Source organism: Corvus cornix, chromosome 10 (genome assembly GCF_000738735.6).
Source record: "Corvus cornix cornix isolate S_Up_H32 chromosome 10, ASM73873v5, whole genome shotgun sequence".
Classification (NCBI taxonomy): Eukaryota; Metazoa; Chordata; class Aves; order Passeriformes; family Corvidae; genus Corvus; species Corvus cornix.
In genome coordinates, this window is record NC_046340.1 from 16,354,541 (window position 1) to 16,376,139 (window position 21,599).

Sequence of the window (21,599 nt, forward strand, 5' to 3'; positions counted from 1 at the left end):
GGAGATGAGAGGGAGGAGGGCAGAACTATTTAGCTTTCATAACTGACAGTTCTAATAGTGTAAAAACAAATTTGGTTGTTGTTAGAGTTGTCTTTATGTTCTATAAAGCACCGAAATCCAAAATAAGCCTTGAGATTTTTTTCAGCTTTTTTTTGTGTGATGAAAAGTAAGTACCTTATAATCAAACAAAATATTTAATTAGACCTGAAATTAAAAGATGTGTTCTCTGCCTTGATTTTTTAACTTGCTAAAAATGATGTTGAGGTATGTTTCAAAGTAAAACAATATTTTCTGTTAAAAAACCAAACAAAACCAACAAAACCGAAAACAAATTTCTGAAACACATTTAAGAAAGAACAAAAAAGGTCTTGCATATTTTCCAATTTCTGCTTCTTCAATTGAATAAATCAATCAGAAATTAGAGTTCATTCAATTGACCCAGCCATGGATTTTTCTAGCCAAAAAAGTCACTCCGTTTTGGGTACAGCTCTGGAGAGCTCTGTGGTTGCCTCTGAATAATAAACATGGGGATTCTTACACATTTTCAAGTACACAAGTGCACACATGCTGCTCAGGAATAGCCACGAGAGAGACTCTCAGTATCTCAAACTAAGAGCCTCAACTATCCTCAAACCAAATTTCAGCTTAAGTAAGCTTAAGAAAGATCTCAGCTCTCTCTGAATCTTTCCAAGCCTATGAATGCAGCCCTGAGACTGCTAATGCATCTCTCCTCTTTTCGTTTTTGAAAGAGTCATAATTTTTTTAAAAAAGAAAGCCATTATTTAAAGGCAAAAACAGGCTATGTAAAATATCCTCGCAAATGTATTTGCACACACTATATGTTCTCATTTAGAAAAAAATTGCCTTACAGGTTTCATATAAAAATAGAAAGCTCTTTCCTACACAAAGTTTGTTTTAGTAGTTGAGGTTTGAATCTTATGACTGGGAGACTTCATGATAACCCACACAGTTATTTTGAAGTTTAAAGCAAAAGTAAAACCTGCTGTACTCCATATATTCTTAGAGTACTCTTCCATTTCAGCTTGTCACTTACAGTAAATTTTGTTTTACGTTTCATAATGTGTAGGATTCTTTCATAATTCCTCATGGCAATCCTTGTTGCTATTGTAGAGATTTGACCACCATTTGAAAATCACATAAAGCAAAAACTCAGGCAAAACCACCAAAGATTAATTAAAAAAAAAAAAAGTAGGTAAAATTATAGGTGGTGAATAACTGACATGAAAATCAGCTTGCTTAAAGAAAAGAGAATGTATTTTTTTCCACATCCTTCATGGAAGTGTTACCCTATGGACATATTAACGAAGTCCACAGGTCTTTTCCCAGAGTCTTTTTGCAGTTTCCACCATGTTTCATCCCTGCAGGCCCGCCACTACTCACCCAAAGTAATCAACACAGATTTCACAGTGTGCTTTTTCTCACCTTTGCATGATGGCAATCGTTTGCCTCCAAGTCAAAGAGAGAAGGAAATAATTAAATATTTACAGCACTAGCTTTACACTAATACAATTTTTCTTTAAGTTATCTATAACCTTTATAATGCACTGATATTTTCCTGGTACATGTACCAGTGAACACTACTGCTGTGCCTCCCCTCCACTGAGACTCACCGTTTTACAAGATCTTTATTGTGATTTTTAATTACCATAAGGAACCAAGAGATCAGAGAACAATTTTCAACGGAACAACAAGTGGTTCACTTTTAAGTTCATTACTAATGTTTGTGACTTTTCATATATCAATATAAACATGCAAGAACAACCTAGCAGCTCTACTTGAGAATTTTTGATTGTCTGAATGTAAAACTGCACTGCTAAGAAATATTATCTTTCAACTTTCTTTTTTCCCTAATGTTGTAAAATTTGTCTGAGAGGAAAATGTTTGAAATCAATCAGTTTAGACTTTGAGAGCCAAAGTATGTATATTTCTCACAAAAGCCAAAAGCCAACCTGAAATATTTTATATCTAGGGATCGCCAGTTTTTCACTGGGAATTTTAAGCTTTCCCTACTTTCTATCCAGACCTCAAAAAATGCCAAAATCCAACAAAACTGGGAGAAAGAAGTTTAACGAATAAGAAACAATTGATATGGCTTTTAACACAAGTGCTTTATGCCCCTCTGCGCCAAGCAGACATGAGGCAAGCAGCAGCATGTGATGATTTTCCAAAATGAATGGTATTAGCTATTCTATCATTTCAGGTTCACAAATCCAGGAGAGCAATTTCTTACTTCAGATTAAAAAGCCCTTAATATTTTTCTACCTCAAAATCTTCTAGCTCCATTCTGGAATCTTGTGTCCTTTCATCTGGCATGCTGGGCCCCCGTCTGGTCAGCTCTGAGCTTATGTTCCAGCACCAAGGGGAAAAAAAAAAAAATTAGGAATGCCCTTTGCATCAGTGCTCAGAGTAGGAGCTTCACGTGATATAAAGTTTACACTCCTTCTAATCTCATCTCATAACTCTATTCCACAGGGACATCTTTATCAAGGAATAGATTCTTGGCCTAGGATGCTGAAATTAAAAATTCCTTACTAATTAATTTTTAGTTGGCACAAATTAGAGTCTTTTTAAGTTCAGTAGGAACTGTAAGTCTATTCTCCTTGTTTAACCACTTATAATTAAAGATAAATAAATAGCTCAGCTCTGTTTTCTCCCCAGATGAACGTACTGATTACCACAGTAGGTTTTTCCTGCAGAACTTCAGTCTGGGGATGTGAGATTTTTAAGAATCCAACTCTCCAAATGCTTTCCCCTGAGAGAGGAGAGGATGGAGGAGGTGAATAGTTCTGAAACGATCATAAAAACTTTCCAGCGATATTTTTTAAAAGGCCATAATAGTTTTCAATACTTAAAGATGGAATAGTTGTTTCAATGACCATGCTTGCAACAACCCCTTTTCTAAGCAAATTTGTGCACACTCTGGGCTGCACACACAGACATGGGACAACCACACATTTAGTCAAGATTTTCTCTATCAGGTAATTAGAGTTATGTGCCCCTTCTGGCTACACACAATTAATAGAATGTATACCTCAGGCTTCCTGGGCAAGCAGAACATCCAGAAAGCAAAAAACTCAGTAAGAATGGACCTGCACATATTTATATTATGAAAAGATTGGGTGTTTGGAGAAGTAAGACTTGGGAAAGCAAATAACCAATGAAGAGTAAAACTAATGAAATGCTTTACATGATACATGCCTAAGTGCTTTGCTGAATTCAGACCTCGTAAATACCAGGAATATGGTCTTTAATATTCTGGATATGAAAATTGACTATTAAACCACAATATTTTAAAATTAGTAAGGCTTTCTCCTGAGAAATAAAAAAGAAAAAAACCTCTAAAATATAAGGTCTGTCAGTTTTTTTCTTTTTAAATGTCCCCTCTCATTGAAGTTTTGATTCAAACTCAAGAAACTGAGTGGTACCAGTGGTCACAGAGTTACAATAAACTATTTTACTATTGGAAAACTAACTGTCTTTTTTGAGTGGTCACATGATATCAATTCTGTTCCTTTGACAGCATCTATGGAATTATCAGGAGGAGAGTTAGAAGAAGTCATGACAACAAGAAGCCTGTCTATGATCACTGTGTTCACCCTGAAATAAATTTCCGTACACTGTGTAATCAAACTGCTCACTGTATGTACTTGGTGCTTTGGTTTCTGGACCATCAGCAACGCCAAAGAAATAACGAAGAGGTTCAAAACAAGCCCCTTGCTGAAAACATGTGGAATGATTTCATGCTTTCAGAGTTAGCTCCAAGGACGCCTAAGCCAAGTTACAATACTTGTTTTGCCAGTACCAGGAAGCAAGACATCAAAAGGACCACAAATAGTTAAACAATATCCCTCTGTTCTTGTCAGGCAGAGTGACACGGATGCAGCAACCTGCTTGAGCCTCTGAGGAGGTCAGAGCAGGGAGCTGGCAAACCCAGGGATGTTCATCACAGCCCTGCCACCACACTCACCGCCCTCCCCCTCTCCCCTGTCCCTTTTGCTTTGCTCTGTTCCTGCTGTTAAAAAACAACATCCTGTTTTAGAAGAGCTGCCCAGTCACCAGAGCCACAAACTTACAACAGGAATAGCTCCAGCTCTTCAAATCTCCATGCTCAGGGTTTCAAAAAGCAGGATTGGACCTACAGCTGGAGAATTTTGGGAGCCACCTCAGAACTGCCAAAGCCCAGCAGCTGTAGCAGTCTCCTGATAGAAGCCATTCATACCAGAAACCATTTAACCATGATACCCATCAGCTTTTTCAGAACCCTCATTCTTGCCCATATGTACGATGGTACTACAAAGTAGAAGCAGCATATATTTCGGCTTATATCCAGATGCTCCTTGGTTTGTGACTGTCTTGAATTCACACTGTGCCCACCTTCTAAAGTGCTTAAATGGTGGCAGAAAGCCATTAAAGCAAACATAAGAATGAATGAGGACATGCATGGTTGAAGTAAATTAATTTTTATATTTAACTGAATACATACAGAAACTTGTCCATAGTATTCAGTGATCTGCACTTTGTGAAGCACTGTTGTCCACAAACACAGAATTCAATAGCTTTCAAAGTATTCATTAAATTTCTGGTGTAGATAAATAATGAATAAGAGCCAGCTATTCATTAGTATGCAATACCTGAAAATATCCCTTTTGATGAATCTGACCCAAGGTTTCCCTGCTACTGGGGGGAAGTAAAATTGTAGCTGACAGAATAGTGTGCTTTACTTATAAGAAAGCAGAAAGAACAAAATGAGTTAGCTACTCAAATAAGCAAGCGATTTACCCCAAATTTGTAAAAAGCTGTGGAAAAAATTCCTTTTAGGAAAAGAGTTCAAAGCATGCCACTGTTGGTCTAACACATCCAAAGAGCATGCAAGCCTTCCAAGATGCAGAAGAGGTGTCAGCTGTTCGTGACTTAGTCAGCAACAAGTTGTCTGCCTAACCCATTAAGTCTGTTGCCTATGAACCCTCCCTGGCAACAGGGAAAGGGAGAGAGGCTCCTGCATAAAATCCACTTCATAATTTCAAAACTTCAGTCCTGACTCATCCCTGCCACAGACTTGCTTTTGGTTACAGAGAATTTGTTTTGTTTGATTTTAATTTCATTCTGAATTAGAGCAGCATTATTATTCTTGCCAGGAAGTAGAAAGGGTTAGTATGCAGCTATTTCATATTTAAGCAAGATTGTGTTTAATGCTTTCAATTTTAGTGCCACTGCCTCTGCAGAATCCCAGATATTTCAGTGTTTGGTCACTGCTACTCTTTCTTTATCCCAGCAGGTTCCCAATGCAAGCAGTTCATACACTGCTATGCCAGCTCAGCCAAGCAGACTGGAGTTTTGTGTTTGTACTGCCTGTGTCTAACTAGAGTAGCAGCGATTGATGAACATTCTGAAAAGCAAAACCTCTAAATGCTCGAGAAAATAGCTAAAGCAATTGGCTCTCCAAAAAGAAGAAAAGACCAGACTGGTGTGTGGTTCACAAAGTGCTATGGAACCCACTAATAGCAGAATGTTCTCCACGCACTGGAAGGACAAGAGAATTAATAAATTTCTGCAGTTGCCCCCAGGAAGCCCTGTAGGTTCCTAAATGGGTCCACACTACCACTGGCTTCATTCACAGATGAGCATTTACATTTGGTCATTTACTGGAATGTTTCTCACAGTTGTTCTAATTTATGGACTGAGGGCCACACTTCTAGACTCTTAAAAAGAATTAAAAGAAAAATTGGCAAGCTCTGCATTACCTCCCTTCCTGTTTTAACTCCAGAAAGGGCAACTTCTGGATGAACTAACTTGTGCACATCTCTATAGTTTCATTAGGAAGAAGGATGCTCAAGCTACAGACTTTGAAGGGCAATTTGGAATCAAGCTTAGAACACAAGGGGGTCTAACAAAGTAGAGGGGTATGGGTGTACAGAATGATGGACACTTCAATACTGAGTATGAAGTCTTCTATGTTGTTTCTATATTAATTTTTTAACTCATTAGTGGGTTTAATTGTGCTGCACAAGCTAAAAATGCAGCTTTCTCAAGTTATTTCTCCATATAAATGATTTGGAAGCTTTTAATCTTTTCTGGTCAGGGTCTTTTATATGATGTGATAAAATGAACAAATACAAGCTAGAATAACAGCCATACACTCATCTGTAAAGGCATTCCCAAAAAGGAAAAATCATCTCCTGTCTCAAGTTTCTATGCACCATTAAAGAAGCAGAAGAGGCAGACAGAACTGCATTCTCTACCTGAACTTTGGGGGGCGGGGGGGCGGGGGGGTCTCTAAGGGGAAAATGGCAGGGGTTAGTCTTCATAAAGGGAGAGAGGGATCTACTAAACAACAGATAAATAAAAAACTAAATGCCGCTTTCTGGATTCTAGTAATCTTCATAAAACACTCATTTTACTACTTTTTTCAGTTTTCACTTTTATCCCTTCTCACAGATAAAAGTACCTGTAAACTCTTAGTTTGCATCCATCTCAGCTCTATTAAAATGACATGGGGAAAATAGACTGTAGTCAATGACATTATATCAACTGGGCTGCATTATGCATTTAGAGATACAAATGAGGTTTGATACTTAGTCAGGTTTTCAATCAGGGAGAGTTACACATCTTCATAAATATCACCCAGGTTTATGCAAGTCTACTAAAAACAGGGTAGTCCTGAAACTTGTTTTTCAAGGGAATGTTCTGAGTATTTAGCTTTCTGACAAATTAAAATTGTTTCCTTTAGTCAGATTTTTCTACTGATTTATCTGAATTTTTCTCAAAGGCACTGGTACAATGTATGAAATGGGAATAGGAGAATAAAGACTACTTGCAGAGGTCATATCAAGACAGAATATAACATCATAATACTGAGAATGGTTACATTGTAGCACAGCCTGAGAATTATTTTTGGCTAGTGCTGATTGTCTGCAGATCATGAAGCTCTAGTCCCTCTTGAGTAGAGACTCCTGTATCACCTTTGAAAATTAGGCTTAGAAAAAAGAATTAAGTATTTTCAAAAGCACTTGGAAGAGAATTCACAGAAAGGTTTCTGCACAGTGACACTGAGCTTCGCAATGTCTAACTCACAGTCAAACAAGGCTTAGAACAATCCCCAGGGCCCAGTTTGGTGCCCAGGGCTCCTCAATGCAGAAGGAGGGTTAGGCAGAGATGAGGTTCACACAGAGCAGCAGAGGTGTCTTAAGGCTGCACACACCAAGTGAGCAAATCCTCACTGCAGGGAGACAGCTGCCCCCACTCTCTCAACTTCCAATACAAAGGCTTTTTCTACCATAAACCAGAGGGTACACCTGTCTTTTATAAAAAGCTGCAGGAAAAACTCTTTCTTCATCTAATAGCTCAGCAGTTAGAGCCCTTAAAAAAGTTTTAGGACAGCTCTAATTCCTCCTCCACCTAAGGTCCACATCTTTTACACAGGGGAGCATAAGGTAGATGCATTTCTGAAACCAGCAGAGGACAAGTGGGGAAGAGAATGGTGTGAGTCTATAAGGTAATAGTTCCATGCTGCTCCTTAAGATACATCCCTACACAGTTTGCTATTCTAAAGTCTGTGAACAGATTGATTAGGTAGGGGATTTGCTAAAGTGACACGAACTAAGGTGCAAATATCATTATCAATGATACCTGCCCTTCTGGGGGGAAGACATCCAGAACATGAACAGATTTTCCATCTCTGCCCCCAAAACCAAAAATGTCCATCCTGTAGCATCATCAGGCTGTGGTTCCCATACCTAAAACGCTCAGGGACAGCCACTGCTTCCACAGACACGAGTTTGCTGATTGGCACCATCACACATGATCTCCAGGGTACAAAGATACAAATCTCAATCTTTATTTCTGTGTTTAAAAACGACTGTAAAATGATCACTGCGACAGGATCTCGCAGGTCTTGCTGAACTCATAAGCAGAAACTGAGTTGGAAGTCAGTGCCTTTTCAGAAGCAAATTAACAACTTGCTTCTCTATGACAGACAGTGGCGTCCACATCCTGCTGTATTCCCAGCTTCTGTTGAAGTTAAAATTCAAGAGAAGCTGGGATCCAGGAGACACCTTCTCCCGGCATTTCACAAAAGCAGCTGTAGTGTACACAGGAGAAGCACAGATGCTGAGGAGCACGACAGCCCCACAGTGCACTGATTCTAGCTGGGAATCTACAGGGCCAAGCTCCAGGGCAGAGAAACTTCCCAGTTTAGATGCAAATTAACCTCCCAGCATTACCAGTATTGGTTTGACCACGATTCAGTCCATCCCACGAGGCTCATGGTGAGCAGAGGAAATTCTGCTCAAATCTAATGAACGTGCCCTTGATTGGTTTAACTGCTTAGCTCTACTTTTCAATTAAATGGGCCAGCTTCAACTCATTACTCTCCAGTATTTGGGGAACTGTCATGAGACTGCTAAACACACTAAAAACTTCCAGTCTAGCTCCTCGTAAGTTCTATACAATCTCAGTCCAGTAAACAGTTTCTCTGTCCTTGTGACTGCAGCTCCTAAAAAACATCTTCACTGCCAAAAGGTCTGGCTGCTCCTGCTGAAATGGCTCAGATGTCACCATGGCCTAGAAGCATCCTGCAACTTTTCAGCAGCCACTGGTATAAGAGTGCACTGCCAAGCTCAGACAAGAATTACACATACACCAGTATCTGAGAAAGTCTTTGTGGTTTTTTACTGGTTCGTGTTGCAGTGGAAAATAATTATTTTGAGAATGCACAACAAAGGGGTATATGATTCATAAAAGAAATCCATTTCTCATTTATAATGAAAACTATTGTGCTTAAAAGTATAATGTTCAGCATTATTTCTTTCTGACTCAGACTATATATCGATGCTACTTTTTGACATACAAAAGAAGTTTCTAAAAGCTATGTTAGAAACAACTTTCACACCTCCAAGTTTATAGTATAAAACAAGACATAATTTATACTCTTAGTGTTTTAAACCTCTTTCAGCTGAGAAAATTACAGTGAGTAAAGTATTTGAAATGTCAGACAAATAGTATTAATTACAGGCACTCTCAAAAAATCAGATAGCTTTTTAATTAAAACTTGATTTAAGTTTCTTGTCAAAATCAGACGATTGCCTGGGTCTTAGCTGTTTTTAGGCAAATGTCAGCAGAGTTTTCAGGCCTGAGGGAAATATTAAGAATTTGGTGCATCTGGTTTGACCATTCATATTTCTCATCTGATTGAGTTCTGTCCCCAACAGATGCCTGATGAAAAAGCTGCTACACATTTTTACAACTACTGTAAGTTTTGGGGGAAAAAAACAAAGTAACACAAAACAAAATTGGGAAAGGTACCAGAGAAACAGTGGGAGACAGAGAGACTGCATATTTTCCCTTTCTCTGAACTAATATAGAATTAAAAGGCTTAACTTCTTAGAAACCAGATGTATCTGTCTACCTGAAAATCATGCACAGAAGTGCAGTTTATCATGTCTGTAAAAGCAGCTGCCGAGGCAAAGGTAAAGTGCTAGAAGGAACCACTGACCTGTGGGTGTTTCTCCCAGGGCACAGAGACAATTCATATGAAACACATCAGCCTTGGCAGCGTTTCACAATTGTTTCGACCTAAAGCTTGAGGTGGAAAGACTGAGAAACACAAAGGCCTTGTCTCAGCTCCCATCTTACTAATTTCAAACTTCCACTGACTTGAAAATTATCAGAAGGGATTGGTCTGTGAGCAAGGCAAATGAGATCACCTGCTCTTCCCATACAACCGGGAGGAATTACAAAGCTGTTAGCCACGACCTGAGCTTGCAACATTTTATTTCTCTGCACACACACCCCTGACATTTTGCTGTCCCCTTCACCCACAATCCTCAGGCTTCTGGAACAGGTATTTTCACCAGGATGTCACCTTTATTAAACTTTCCCTGAGAGTTTTACCTTTGCATTATGGCCATTTTTGTGTGATGCTATTCCAGGAATAGCTGTGTTACAAACCAGAACAATAACTAACACCACCAGATGGTATAAATATGTCTGACTGATTATTGCAAAAGCATAAAATGCAACTTTTTTCATAGTTCTGTTCATTAAAGATTTGCAAAGGCTTGTATTTTTGTTTAAATCCTGACTGAACGCAGAAGATCTGCTGCCCAGACCTCTTGCTACATTCATTTGCAATTGTTTTACTACAATGAGAGTGTAAAGAAGGCAGAAATTGCACAGGTGTTACCCTGAACTGATACATTGCAAGCACTCAGTCCAGTTGCAGAAAAAGAGACTGGAACCAAGCCTTCAAGGAAGGAATCACTCTCAGCTACTACTAAATAAATGAACACGAAGACACTACGTGCTTACAGAACTGGAGAATTCTTTAAAAGCAAAAAAGGGATTTTCATGTACCAGACTCAAACTTCAAGAGTGTTTTAAAGAAACTAATGCAATATACAGCAACAGAGGTCATGACAGTTCTCCTCTAATTTATCCTTAACCGCAAGCTAAATTCCTCACTCTTCCTAAAACCAGAGACAAATAAGCTGAACAGATAAACTTCCACACATTGCATCATTTGTACAGCTCATCCTGTTCTTTAGCAGAAAAACTTGGATGCAAATGCTTTTGACTCTAAAAAGAGGTAACACTGTGATCCCAAAGAGAATTATTTGAGTGCATCCAGTTAAAAGACACATGGCAAGAACTAAGGCTTTCTATATTTCTAGAACTAGAGTGCAAACATCACAACTCATTGAAGACATTCTTCAAAGAGCCCCAGAAAAAGACAAAACTTCTCACATTCTTACCCTAAGACATGAATGTTTCTTCTTCCTTGTGCAGAAACATTTCCAAATCATAACTTTCACAGACTAGAAAGCTTACCAGACTTTTCACATAAGAGCAGACTTTAGATCAAGCCCAAATATATTCATTTTTGGATTTTAAGGAGCATGTATAGCAAGAATTTTATTTGTCCTACTCCCATGTTATCATAGTCTCATCTTCTATTCCCTGTTGTAAAATTAAATTCCATGTGATTTTCCTACAATATAGGCAAGAAAATCCCTGAAAGAATTTTTTACTGATTAGACTTCTAAGAAACTCTTCTCAGTCACTATAACAATGAATAATGACTTCCAAATTCAGGCCTACAGAAAGCAGACCCAGAAAATCTTGAACCATAGAAATAATTTTATTAATATGTTTCATCATCCTTTTGGTTTTAGAACTATCTTCAGATTTTCTTAAACAAACTCCTGAAGTGTATCTTAAATATTCAGATATGATCTTGATACACATTTTATATCAACATAAACTTAGATAAGAGTGGGGTTTTTTTAGATTTACTTGCTTATTACACCACAATGACATGACTCTACACATATCCATTTAATTGAATTCACATTCCTTGGTGTTACTTAACCTACTCTGAGCAAACTGAGGCAGATGAACTGGTTTTTAGAAAAGTAGTAAATTTCAGTGGCAGTTTATAATCAGCTCTCTTTTCAGAGTACTTAATAGTTCAGTATTTGGTTTGTTAATGCTACAAAGAAGCACTTATTTACAGCAGCTCCTTCAGAATGAATTTTTAAAGGAGTCTCCAAATTCCATTTTAACAAATGCTTACCTTGAGGTCAAATAGGAATTTTCAGCTGTACTAAAATGCCATACCCAATTTTCATAACAAAAATAGGGCAGTGACACGAAAAAAATCCTCCAAGAGAACAAACCAACCAACAAAAAAAACCCCCAAACAAAACAGAACAAAACTACAAAAAAAAAAAAAAAAAAAAATCAAAGAAACATCAGAATAAAAAGCCATCAGTTTACCCTTACTCTCTCATGAGAAAATATCATAGCCTTTCATTATACAATAACATACTATTTTCTCATGAGATTCCTACCTCATACAAAAACATGTGTAGGTTTTCATTCCATGAGTGTAACTCCTGCTTTACATGCCGTGTAGTCTTCAAACTTTAAAGAAATTACCATTTTTGCCTTGTTTTAAAAATTATTTTTACCAATTGTCTCTACAACATTACCAGTACTTTTTTCAATGTCTGTTTCAATTAAGATGGTAGTTTTATAAGCACATCCCTATGCATATATACAACTATAGAAGCAACCAGGCACCACAAGAGTGCAGTAAGAACAAGTGCCAGCAAAACTGTAGAGAATTTCTGGATTAAAAAAATATTTTCTAGATAATCTTTATGTTAAGAATTTACACTTCTTCCAAATTCCAATACAGTTTAATTATTCCAGTTATTTTCAAGAAAATGAACTTCACTCTAGATCCTTTTTGGTCTTTCTGGTTTAGCCTTTATTTTTTATAATTTCTTTTGTCACTCACCATTTATCACTGGCCCTCCTCCTCCCCCAGTTATCTTTAATGCGTTTCATTCTCCTGAAGTATTTTTTCCATCTCAGCTTTATTCCCTGTCTCCTATTTCTGGTTCAGCCTTGAAGTTCCCAGTTGTCTCATTTTCACAATAGAGTTTGTGTCACAGATCAAGCATAATCTCAGCTGCACCCTTTTCCCACCCTTTTGATCCCTGCAACTTTCATTGTTTCTCTGAGCAGAAGGCTTTCAAAAGGAGCTCTGTATTCTGATTCCAAGGCAGAGATGCCGCTCCCCTCTTACTGCCTCTCAAAAGAAGTCAAGAAGGAAGATACAGAAAGGTGTCTTTCCCTGATTCATTAAAACGTAACGCAATTAAAAATTACAAAATTTAACTTGTAAGAGTATCTTTGTATATCTACTTCAAATTTTTTGGATATAAGGCAAAGCTGAGGAAAAAGCAGACCCCAGGAATACATACATCTTACATAAAATGAAATACTGGACTTCAACATCCACTGCTTGTGTTACAGGCAGTCCACAGCTGCCTTGTGCCCTTTGAAACAGGCCCACCCTTGTCTTCTTAGCAAGATCTCCCCACAATTCATTTGAATACTTGAAATTGCTGCTTAGTGAAAGCAGCACCTTCAGAAGTCCATCTGAAACACAAGTGTATGCACAACTGCATTTTGATCTGTTCTCTGATATCCATAGGAGTATGGAAGCAGCTTTGGCATGTTCACAGATTCCAAGTTTTCCCTTGCAAGGCTCCATTGGTGTTCAGGTAGCTAGCCCTGGGGGTACATAAAATAACATAGGAAGATCTGGATCAAAAAGAAGATTCTTTTGCTCTATTTGATAATGGGAAAGGTAACAACTTTCTGTCAGACTCCAGTGCAAGTCTTACATTCTAGGGACATGCTTATTCCATGAAAAAGGCAAGCTCTTTGCAGGCAAATGAAAAACCCTCCTTATAAGGGACAGCATTAAGCTAATTTCCAGTATTTCTGTCCAGAATTCACATAATTCCTACAGATGCAGACTGAATAACATCAGCAGTGGCATTTTTGGTGGATGTTAAATTCTGTGTCAAACTTTCCTTGAACAAGGCAATCATGCTGCTTCTTGGCTGTGAAGCTCAAAGGAGATTATCCCTCCACCACATACTTTTGAGGTTTGCAATCAAATGCTTTCTTTGGGAGATGGAAACATTTGAGAATCATGTTAGACCACAGAGAAGCATTTCATCTCCACTACATCATCTCTGCACCATTTGCAAAGGCTGTTGCCAAGTAGTTGTCACTTCCATCTCAGGAAACCCTCGGAAAGGCCATTTACACTTTTGTCTTTCCTCAGGATTAGATTACTGTAATTCTTTATTGACTGCCTTGCACAACAGGGCTCTGCACAGCCTCCAGGCAGGTGCAGCCTCCTGTTCAGGTTTTTGTGAGAAAGGGATGATTTGAACATATTGTGCTGATTGTAAAGCCTTTCCATCAGTGGCAACAAAGTCAATTAATTGATTATAAAATTGTTCTGTTTACTTAGGGCACAAATTATGGTCACTGCCTTTTAGCTGGCAAGTTTAATTGGAACTAACTAGTTGAACCCTTACAGAAATCCTGTACTTTATGGGACATCTCACATCCTCTCTTTTCCCAGCAGTGCTCGAAAGCTGCTTGAAGCAAAATATGGCCACTACAAACTCTTAAGACCTACTGTTATACACCTCCCAGGATGAATGGGGTTTATCTTTTTAAAATTGAAGCTGAAAAAACCCCACACTTACTGGCAGCTCATGGTGTTAAAATTGATTTTATGGTGGGCTATTTCACTCGAAGTACTGATTTCTGTGTTTTATTAGCCATGATTTTGATTGTTTGCTATATTCACTTCCAACTACAGGATTTGGACTATTTTCTACTCTCTCTATTGTCTACCAAGATAAATAGCCAATTGCACTTCATATAGCAGGAGACTGATTGCACCCCTTACAGATCAAACTGGTTTTCACATTTACTCTGATAATTCAACTAATGCTTCATTTACTCCTGTAAATTAAGTATTGCTCAACTCAAGCTCAAACTGTTTCCATCTAAAGAATCTAGAGCTAATACTCATTGTCCTAGACAAGTTTTTAGCCACTTCTGGCTCTCACACTATTTGGCATTACCAGTATTCATTCTGTTAAACACAGCAAGGCATCATTTCTCCAGAATTATAAGGTTAATTAAGAAATACACACACAAATATATACACACACCTATATATTGGCTGTATTGAGAATATTCATCAAACCTGAACCTCTGATTGCCAGTTAGCTTTTCCAAGTTCAACACAGGCTTTTTCCAGCACCAGTTCCTGGTTGCAGCTTCCTGTCCCTGGAATGCCAGACCATTTCCCAGAAGGTGCTCCAAACCTTATTTCTTCTGGGTCTGGTTCCTTGTTTTATGAACAGAATTCTCCTGCCCACATGCCTCCTAATTAATTATAACATGCTCTAAAGGTTTTTCAGTATTTGCTAAAGCAACAGAGATGACTCTAGCAAGATATCTACCTCAAAATTTGTTTTCATGATCCCTTGCCTGTATTTTTTCTTGTTTACATCTTTGGTTCTGTACAATGGGGTCCTGTTAGTAAAGCATAGCACACTGGTGTGCACAGCAAGGAACACTGAGCAAGCCAGGAGGACTCAAAGGGCCTCTTAACACATTTACAGTGAAAATTTCCTGCAGCATAATAGGCTTGGTGCCCACTGACACCCACTAGAAAGTTGACTAGTGACAATTTGTTATTCTAGTCAGACTTGTTCCCAGCCACTCCTGACATTCAGAATTGTAGTAAGAAAGTATATTTTTATTATACTGAAAACACTCTTTGAAACGGATTTAGAATTGCGGGAGATCTATTGATGTAATTCATCTCAGCTGAAACTACAGAGCAGTGTGAGACTTTCCTTCCCTTCTGTGTTTGCATATTTGACAGTAGCTGTTTCTGTACGCTTAAAAAAGTGATGTGTCTGTCAGTTATTATTTAATTCTCCTCTCAATCACATTAGGCTGAACAAAGACAGGTCAATTACATACTCTTTTTTAAAAGACACTTTCATTAAAATCAAGTTTGATCAAGAATCAACATTGTTTGAAGTCTTTTCTTCTGTCATCCCTAAGGCACCCAGAGATTAGCACCAAAGTTCCAGAAGCCAGAAGCAGTGGAGAGACTCCCTTACGTAATCTTTCTCTGGAGAGGAGGACATGGCAAATGCAAAATCAGCATGTTATAGACTATGTTTTTGGTAGGATAGTACTATCTTTTCTGGATAGATTTTGATCACACTGAAAATACATTAAATAACACAAAAAACCATCAAAATATTCATAGGGAGATGAGCCCACTTTTGAGCCCAAAAAGTACCTTGCAGATGTTCATCTTCTTTCTGAATGAGGATGGTTTTCCCAAAGCTTATGTAAATATTAACATTTGTTATGTGCAAATGGCTTCCCAGACATTGAAGACAGTGCAAAAGATTAAGGTCTGTAAGAATTAATTGGAAAAAAAAAGAAATAATATCTATTTAATAAAGAATCCAATCAGATTGAATTAACACAAGTTTAATGTATCTGCTTGCTCCAAGAGTAAATCTCCAGACAGAAACTGTGCTGTGAGTGGAGCTGTGAGATTTTGGATCCAGAGTAACAGAGGGGATGACAGAAGATCCAGGCCCTTTCATTTAGCTGGTAGTTCATGACCAGACTGCATTACCTTCTACTTACCTACTTTTAGTGAGGATACCAGAATACATTTTCTTTAAGCCTGATTTACGTTTGCAGTCTGCTCTCATGCATTTTGGAGAAGTTTTGAAAGACAGAAGATCAATGGAGGACTTTAAACAGAAGATCACCCCCTCTGAAGGTGAAGCAGAAACTGGGACAGTTTCCAAATGTTTAACAGAATCATCTAATACTTCTGGCAGCTCCAGAGATCATTACAGTCTTAAATGAGAAAGTAAATCAGGGAAACATAGCCAGGACATTTAAGGAAAAGAATGCCTATTTAGAGAATTAAACACAAAAAGTGTATCAAAAGAATATTACACACTAAAAAAAGAATTATGCTGTTGTAATCTCTGGCACCTAAAATTATTATAACAAAAAGAGAGAACAGGCAAGACCCTCCCTCTGTGCCAGAGCACCACTCAACATGGGAATGGGAAAACAGAGTGGTGTCACATCCCTGGCTTCAGCTCCTTACTTCCGAGACAGGTTGCCCTAATTTATCCTGGCTCCTTTAGGTTATTCTAATTTATGCCATCCATGAATGACTTAAAGAATCACAGGCCAGACGAGGATCAGCAAGCAGAAATGAATTTCTGTCCACTTAAAATTCTTTCTTTCTTTCTTTCAGGCATTTGCAGATGAAAATCTCTTTGTTGGTGCTGCTTCACCAGTTCAGAAGGGCTGACAATGTAGTAACCAGTCCAACCTTACCATCTAGAAGCCTTAGTTGTTTACCATAAGAGAGATTTTTCTATTTAGAATACAACATTTGGAGAGGTTCACATACACAGATCTTTCAGTGTAATACATTACTTGCTCAAAAGACTGTCAGAGCAATTTAAGGTATTAGTGCAGGTGATGCTTGGAAACAGAAGAGATACCTTGCAGAAGGTCAAAGTAAGATAAGAGAGATTGCTTGACAATTGACACAGTGGTGAGTTTCACAGAGCACAACAAAAAAATAGAGCCTAGAATGGAGCTGCAGAGGAAGAAATTTAAATAGTGGAAGGAAACAATAACAGAAATTTAGCTGAAAATACATTATAAAAATCAACATGCTAGTACCAATGAACTACTAATCTCAAAGAAGTAGGTTTGATCACGGAATATTGTTTTCTTTCCAACTTCCTCCAAGCTTATGTAGACTTTCAGAATTAAGCCTTCCTGCTCTTCCATTGTAGGTCAGTGCCACACAGATGCTAAATCTCCTGAAAATCCCACCGAGAACACACCAAACTTGGTCACAATAAATTCTTGATATATGCTACAAGAGAGCCAAACCAGAAAACTAGAATTTCTGTGGAAATACACAGTCTTTCTAGCTTTTTGATACATATTTAGATTAAGTACCTTCAAATGAAAAAACACACTGGTTTTGACCTGTGTCACAAGGCACTTTGGGGCACAGAAACTCATCTCATGCATAGCAAATGGCCCTCCTTGTACACCCAGAAGACGTTCCCAGCCTGTTCTCATAGACGGCCATGAACAAAAAGGAACATGTGCACAGGCTGACAGAGGTTCACAATACAAACAGATGCTGTGAATACTGCCTGGGCACTAATCAACAAGCATCAGGGTTTCAAGAACAACGCATTTGCAGAGTGGTTTTTCTTATTTTAACATGCCTAGCAGTAAACAAAGCAACTTTCATTGAGGGATAAATCACATCTATTTGTAGTATGAAGTCCACAGGACTCCTGTCAATCACAAGCAGTATAGAAACATTCATAGGCTAATCATGGCTAAGCTAATTTTGGCTCTTTCAGAGCCGAATTATGGTGTTTTGTGCCAAACCTTATTATAAATTAATTGCAGTCCTAGCACACAGTCAGGAATTCGAAAGGCAGTACAGAAAGGTGTTGCTGCACCTGGACACCATTCAGAGTTCTGCTATTCAGTTTTTCATCTTAGATAGAGAAAACAAAGCACAGCAAGCATAATGCCATTAAAATTTATACCCAAGCCATCCAAGAGATTATTGCAGAATGTTTTGGCAAATTAAGCATTAAAAGTGTCCTTTTGCAACTCAGATGCTTTAGAATTAGAGACTGAAGGATAGTTTGTGGTTGAATTCCCAACTGGCCTTTTGAGTCCTCATCCCCAAAAACCAAAAATTATATTGAATGCAAACCCGCAATCATGGAGCAAATACGCAGCCCCTTGCTCTGGATGCAGGGTGCCTACTGGGATGTACCTCCCTGTCCCAAAGTATGGCTCACGCTGCAGTCATCTCTAACGGCTTGGTACTTCTTTTGACAGAAGGAAGCAAAGTTGACCTATTTTGGACAGTTTTTTAATGAGATGGGGCTAAAAACATTACGAGAAATTTTTGCTGAGAAGAATTTGTCCATGAAGACAAAGGTTCCAGCAATTGTTCCTCAAGTGGCCAAGGGGTTTGGGCACTGCAGTTTGAAGCCTGTTTAAAAGATCAGGAAGAAAAGTAGAGATCAAATTCACCCGAGTTCAACTCTGCCCAGCAGCACACTGCTTGTTATTGCTACAGATAGGAACAGGGAGCAAGTCAGAATTGTGTCCAGAATAGAACAGCAGAGGAGGATTTTGACCAGGCAGAATACAGTGTCCTGGTCTCGACACAAGCTCTTCCTAGCTGATTTTGGCCCAACTGCAGTACTCAGTCTTTCCAGTTGTCTGAAGAGAGCTGGCCAGCTTATCCTAAAAATCCTCCCCACCCAATCAATCAATCAAAAAAAAAAAAAAAAAGTAGAAAAAAAAAGGAGATTTTGAACCAAGAGTACAAACCAAAATAAAACACACAGAAAGAAACCACCCATCTGTCCTGTAATCGATTCAATGTATTGAGAGAGAGACATCACCTGTTAGCTGGCCAGCCTCCTGTGCACCCTGGGAAATGACATTATTTGTTAGCAGAATCCCCACTGCTTCAAGAGCTGCTGTAATTTTGGATGGTGTAGTTTCAAATTTCTATAATTATCTGCTAAATTAAAAGAAAAACTTTAACTTCACCAAAGTTTTTGGCCTTTTTCTAGCAACTCTGGACTACATGCTTAGGTCTGAATCAAATACTGCTAAGCTTGTCTTACCAAGATCTAAACCTTCATCTAAGCAGACTCTTAAGCATGCTAATGCCTCTATAGAAAGATTTTTTTGCTCTTTAAATTTAATGACTAATGCTATCATTATGTCAACAGCCTAAGAAATGTATTATTAACTTCCTGAAACATCGAACTTGTTATTAGAGCTAAAATTGAAGTCACTTGTTTTTTTGACTGCATGACTTTTGACAAACTGGTCCTAATAATTTTCTTGACTTTACTGGCATAACACACTAAAAAACCAGCTTTTTTTTATTTTGCCACAAATATATAAATCCCCAGATCAACTCTTCTGATAGAAACAGCATTGGTGAAGTCATAAAAAAAATACAGACAAAAAGAAAAGCAAGTTTAAGGATGTTAATGGTAAATAAAGATAAAAACAGAAAAGAGAATTTCTTCACTGCCTCCAAGGTCTCATTGGCTTTTTCTGACTTAAAGGATATAAAAGGAAAATTCAGGGAAAACCAGGACCAAACTGAAGTATTTGGCAGATTTATTCAGGAAAAGAGACTACTAAGGCACTTAAAAGTTAACTGATATGCATGGGTTATCATATACTCCTTGTCTTCAAGGTTAGAGACTGTTTAGCAGAACTCTGCCAAACGCCAGTTATCTGAAGGGAGCTAGAAATCATCTCTGTTGATGACAGACCTCTGAGCAGATGGTAAGTAAATCAAGGTCCTGATGTGAAATGCTAAAGCTTTTATGCTGGAAGACACTGTTAAAGCATTATCCAGGTTAAATCAGATTCTGAAAAATACCAGTTTACCAGTAGGCAGGCGTGAAGTCTTCCACTGAGGAATTCTACAAGTTTGGAGGCTTGGTTTGTTTGGGGAAATTTTTTTGGCTTTGTTTTTTTTTTTTTTAAAAAACACTAACAGATAACTCAGTTGTTTTGGTTTTTTTCTTTTGAGTAGTCATTCTAGCAGTTCTAGCAAAAGGGGAGGGTGAGCAAGGGAAGGAAGAGCCATTTTTTTTAATTTATCTTAAAATAATTTCTCATCTTGTTTCATTAGGCCAGTAGGATATAAGAAAGGCAGGCATCACTGAGAATACAGCTGGGCAACATAATGGATTTCCTTCTAAAATTCCTACTTAGATATGCCCAGGCATTTCAAACAATATTTTAGCACCTAAACCTTTGGAAAAGATCTAATACCACAGAAACAAAATAAACACTGTACTCCCCTTTAAAAAGTACATTAATCAAAGAGCCTCTGCTCACATGGGAAGACTGGGAAAAGCTCTGTAAGTAATTCTGTGTAACTACAGATGGGGTGAACTGATTTCCTTGAAGCAGAGGAAGCAATAATGCTCTTTAATTTGCAGTGCACAAATCAGCTTGACTACCAAAGTTAAAGCACCAAAATTGAGTGTCTTCACCAGAAGAGAGCAACAGTGATCGATTTGATAATTTGGACTGCTGAAAGTCATGGTTAACCTACATCAAACAGAGATTATCACTTAGTGACTTGTCTCATTGTCCCATCATGGTCAATGGCTGGTCCAAGCCCCTCATGTTGCAGAAAATTGTCTTGAAAATCATGTTGAATTGATTGACAATGCTGAACACCTGACTCAAATTTATAGCTACACACCCAGCTAAATGCCACCAAAACCTTTTCCATCACAGCCATAACATTCAATTTCTCCAAATCTCAAAGTCTCCATGAGAATATTATGGGGAAGTGATCATTAAAAAAAATCCAAAACCAAACAAACTAAAACCAGTCACAAATCATTTATAGAACCTACCCAAAAGACTTGGATTTAATCAATTACAGAAAGTCACAAACTACCAGAAGACTATTCTTTCACTGGAAAACACACTAATACACAATATTTTTCTTTAAAATTTTCTTTAGACACTTAAACTTGCAGCCCAAGTATTTATGTACCAGCTTCAGAAACAGCTTTTGAATACTCTTTTCAGGTACCTGAAAAGCCTCATGTGAATAGAGATTGCACTATTGCTTTTTCTTATGCAGTGGTACTCACTGGTCTAGCCACAAATTTTAAATTTCTATCCTGCCAGTAGGATGCCTCTACCTTCTCCCCCCACCCCCCATCTTTCACAAGGAGATCCATAATCCCTGTGCTAATGCTTCCATTGTCCTTTAACTTCTGGAGTCAATTCCATCTTATGCTCCAAGGAATGGGGGAAGGGAGAAAGAAAAGTACATTTTTGACAAAGACCCTAAGTGATGAATACAGCTACAGGGGGGAGAGATTCCCCCCCCCCCTCCTCAAACCTTTAGTCTTTTCACTCACTCTCCAAATGCACTGAGATTAATAATGCCTCTGGGCCACTGTATGCAAACCTCCACTGTGCACGCAGAAAAAAGATTATAATTGAATACCCTATTATGATGGGCAAGGAAAAAGAAAAGCAGACAGACAGACAGGGCTCAAAGGCTGAATTGGCCTGGTTTGGCT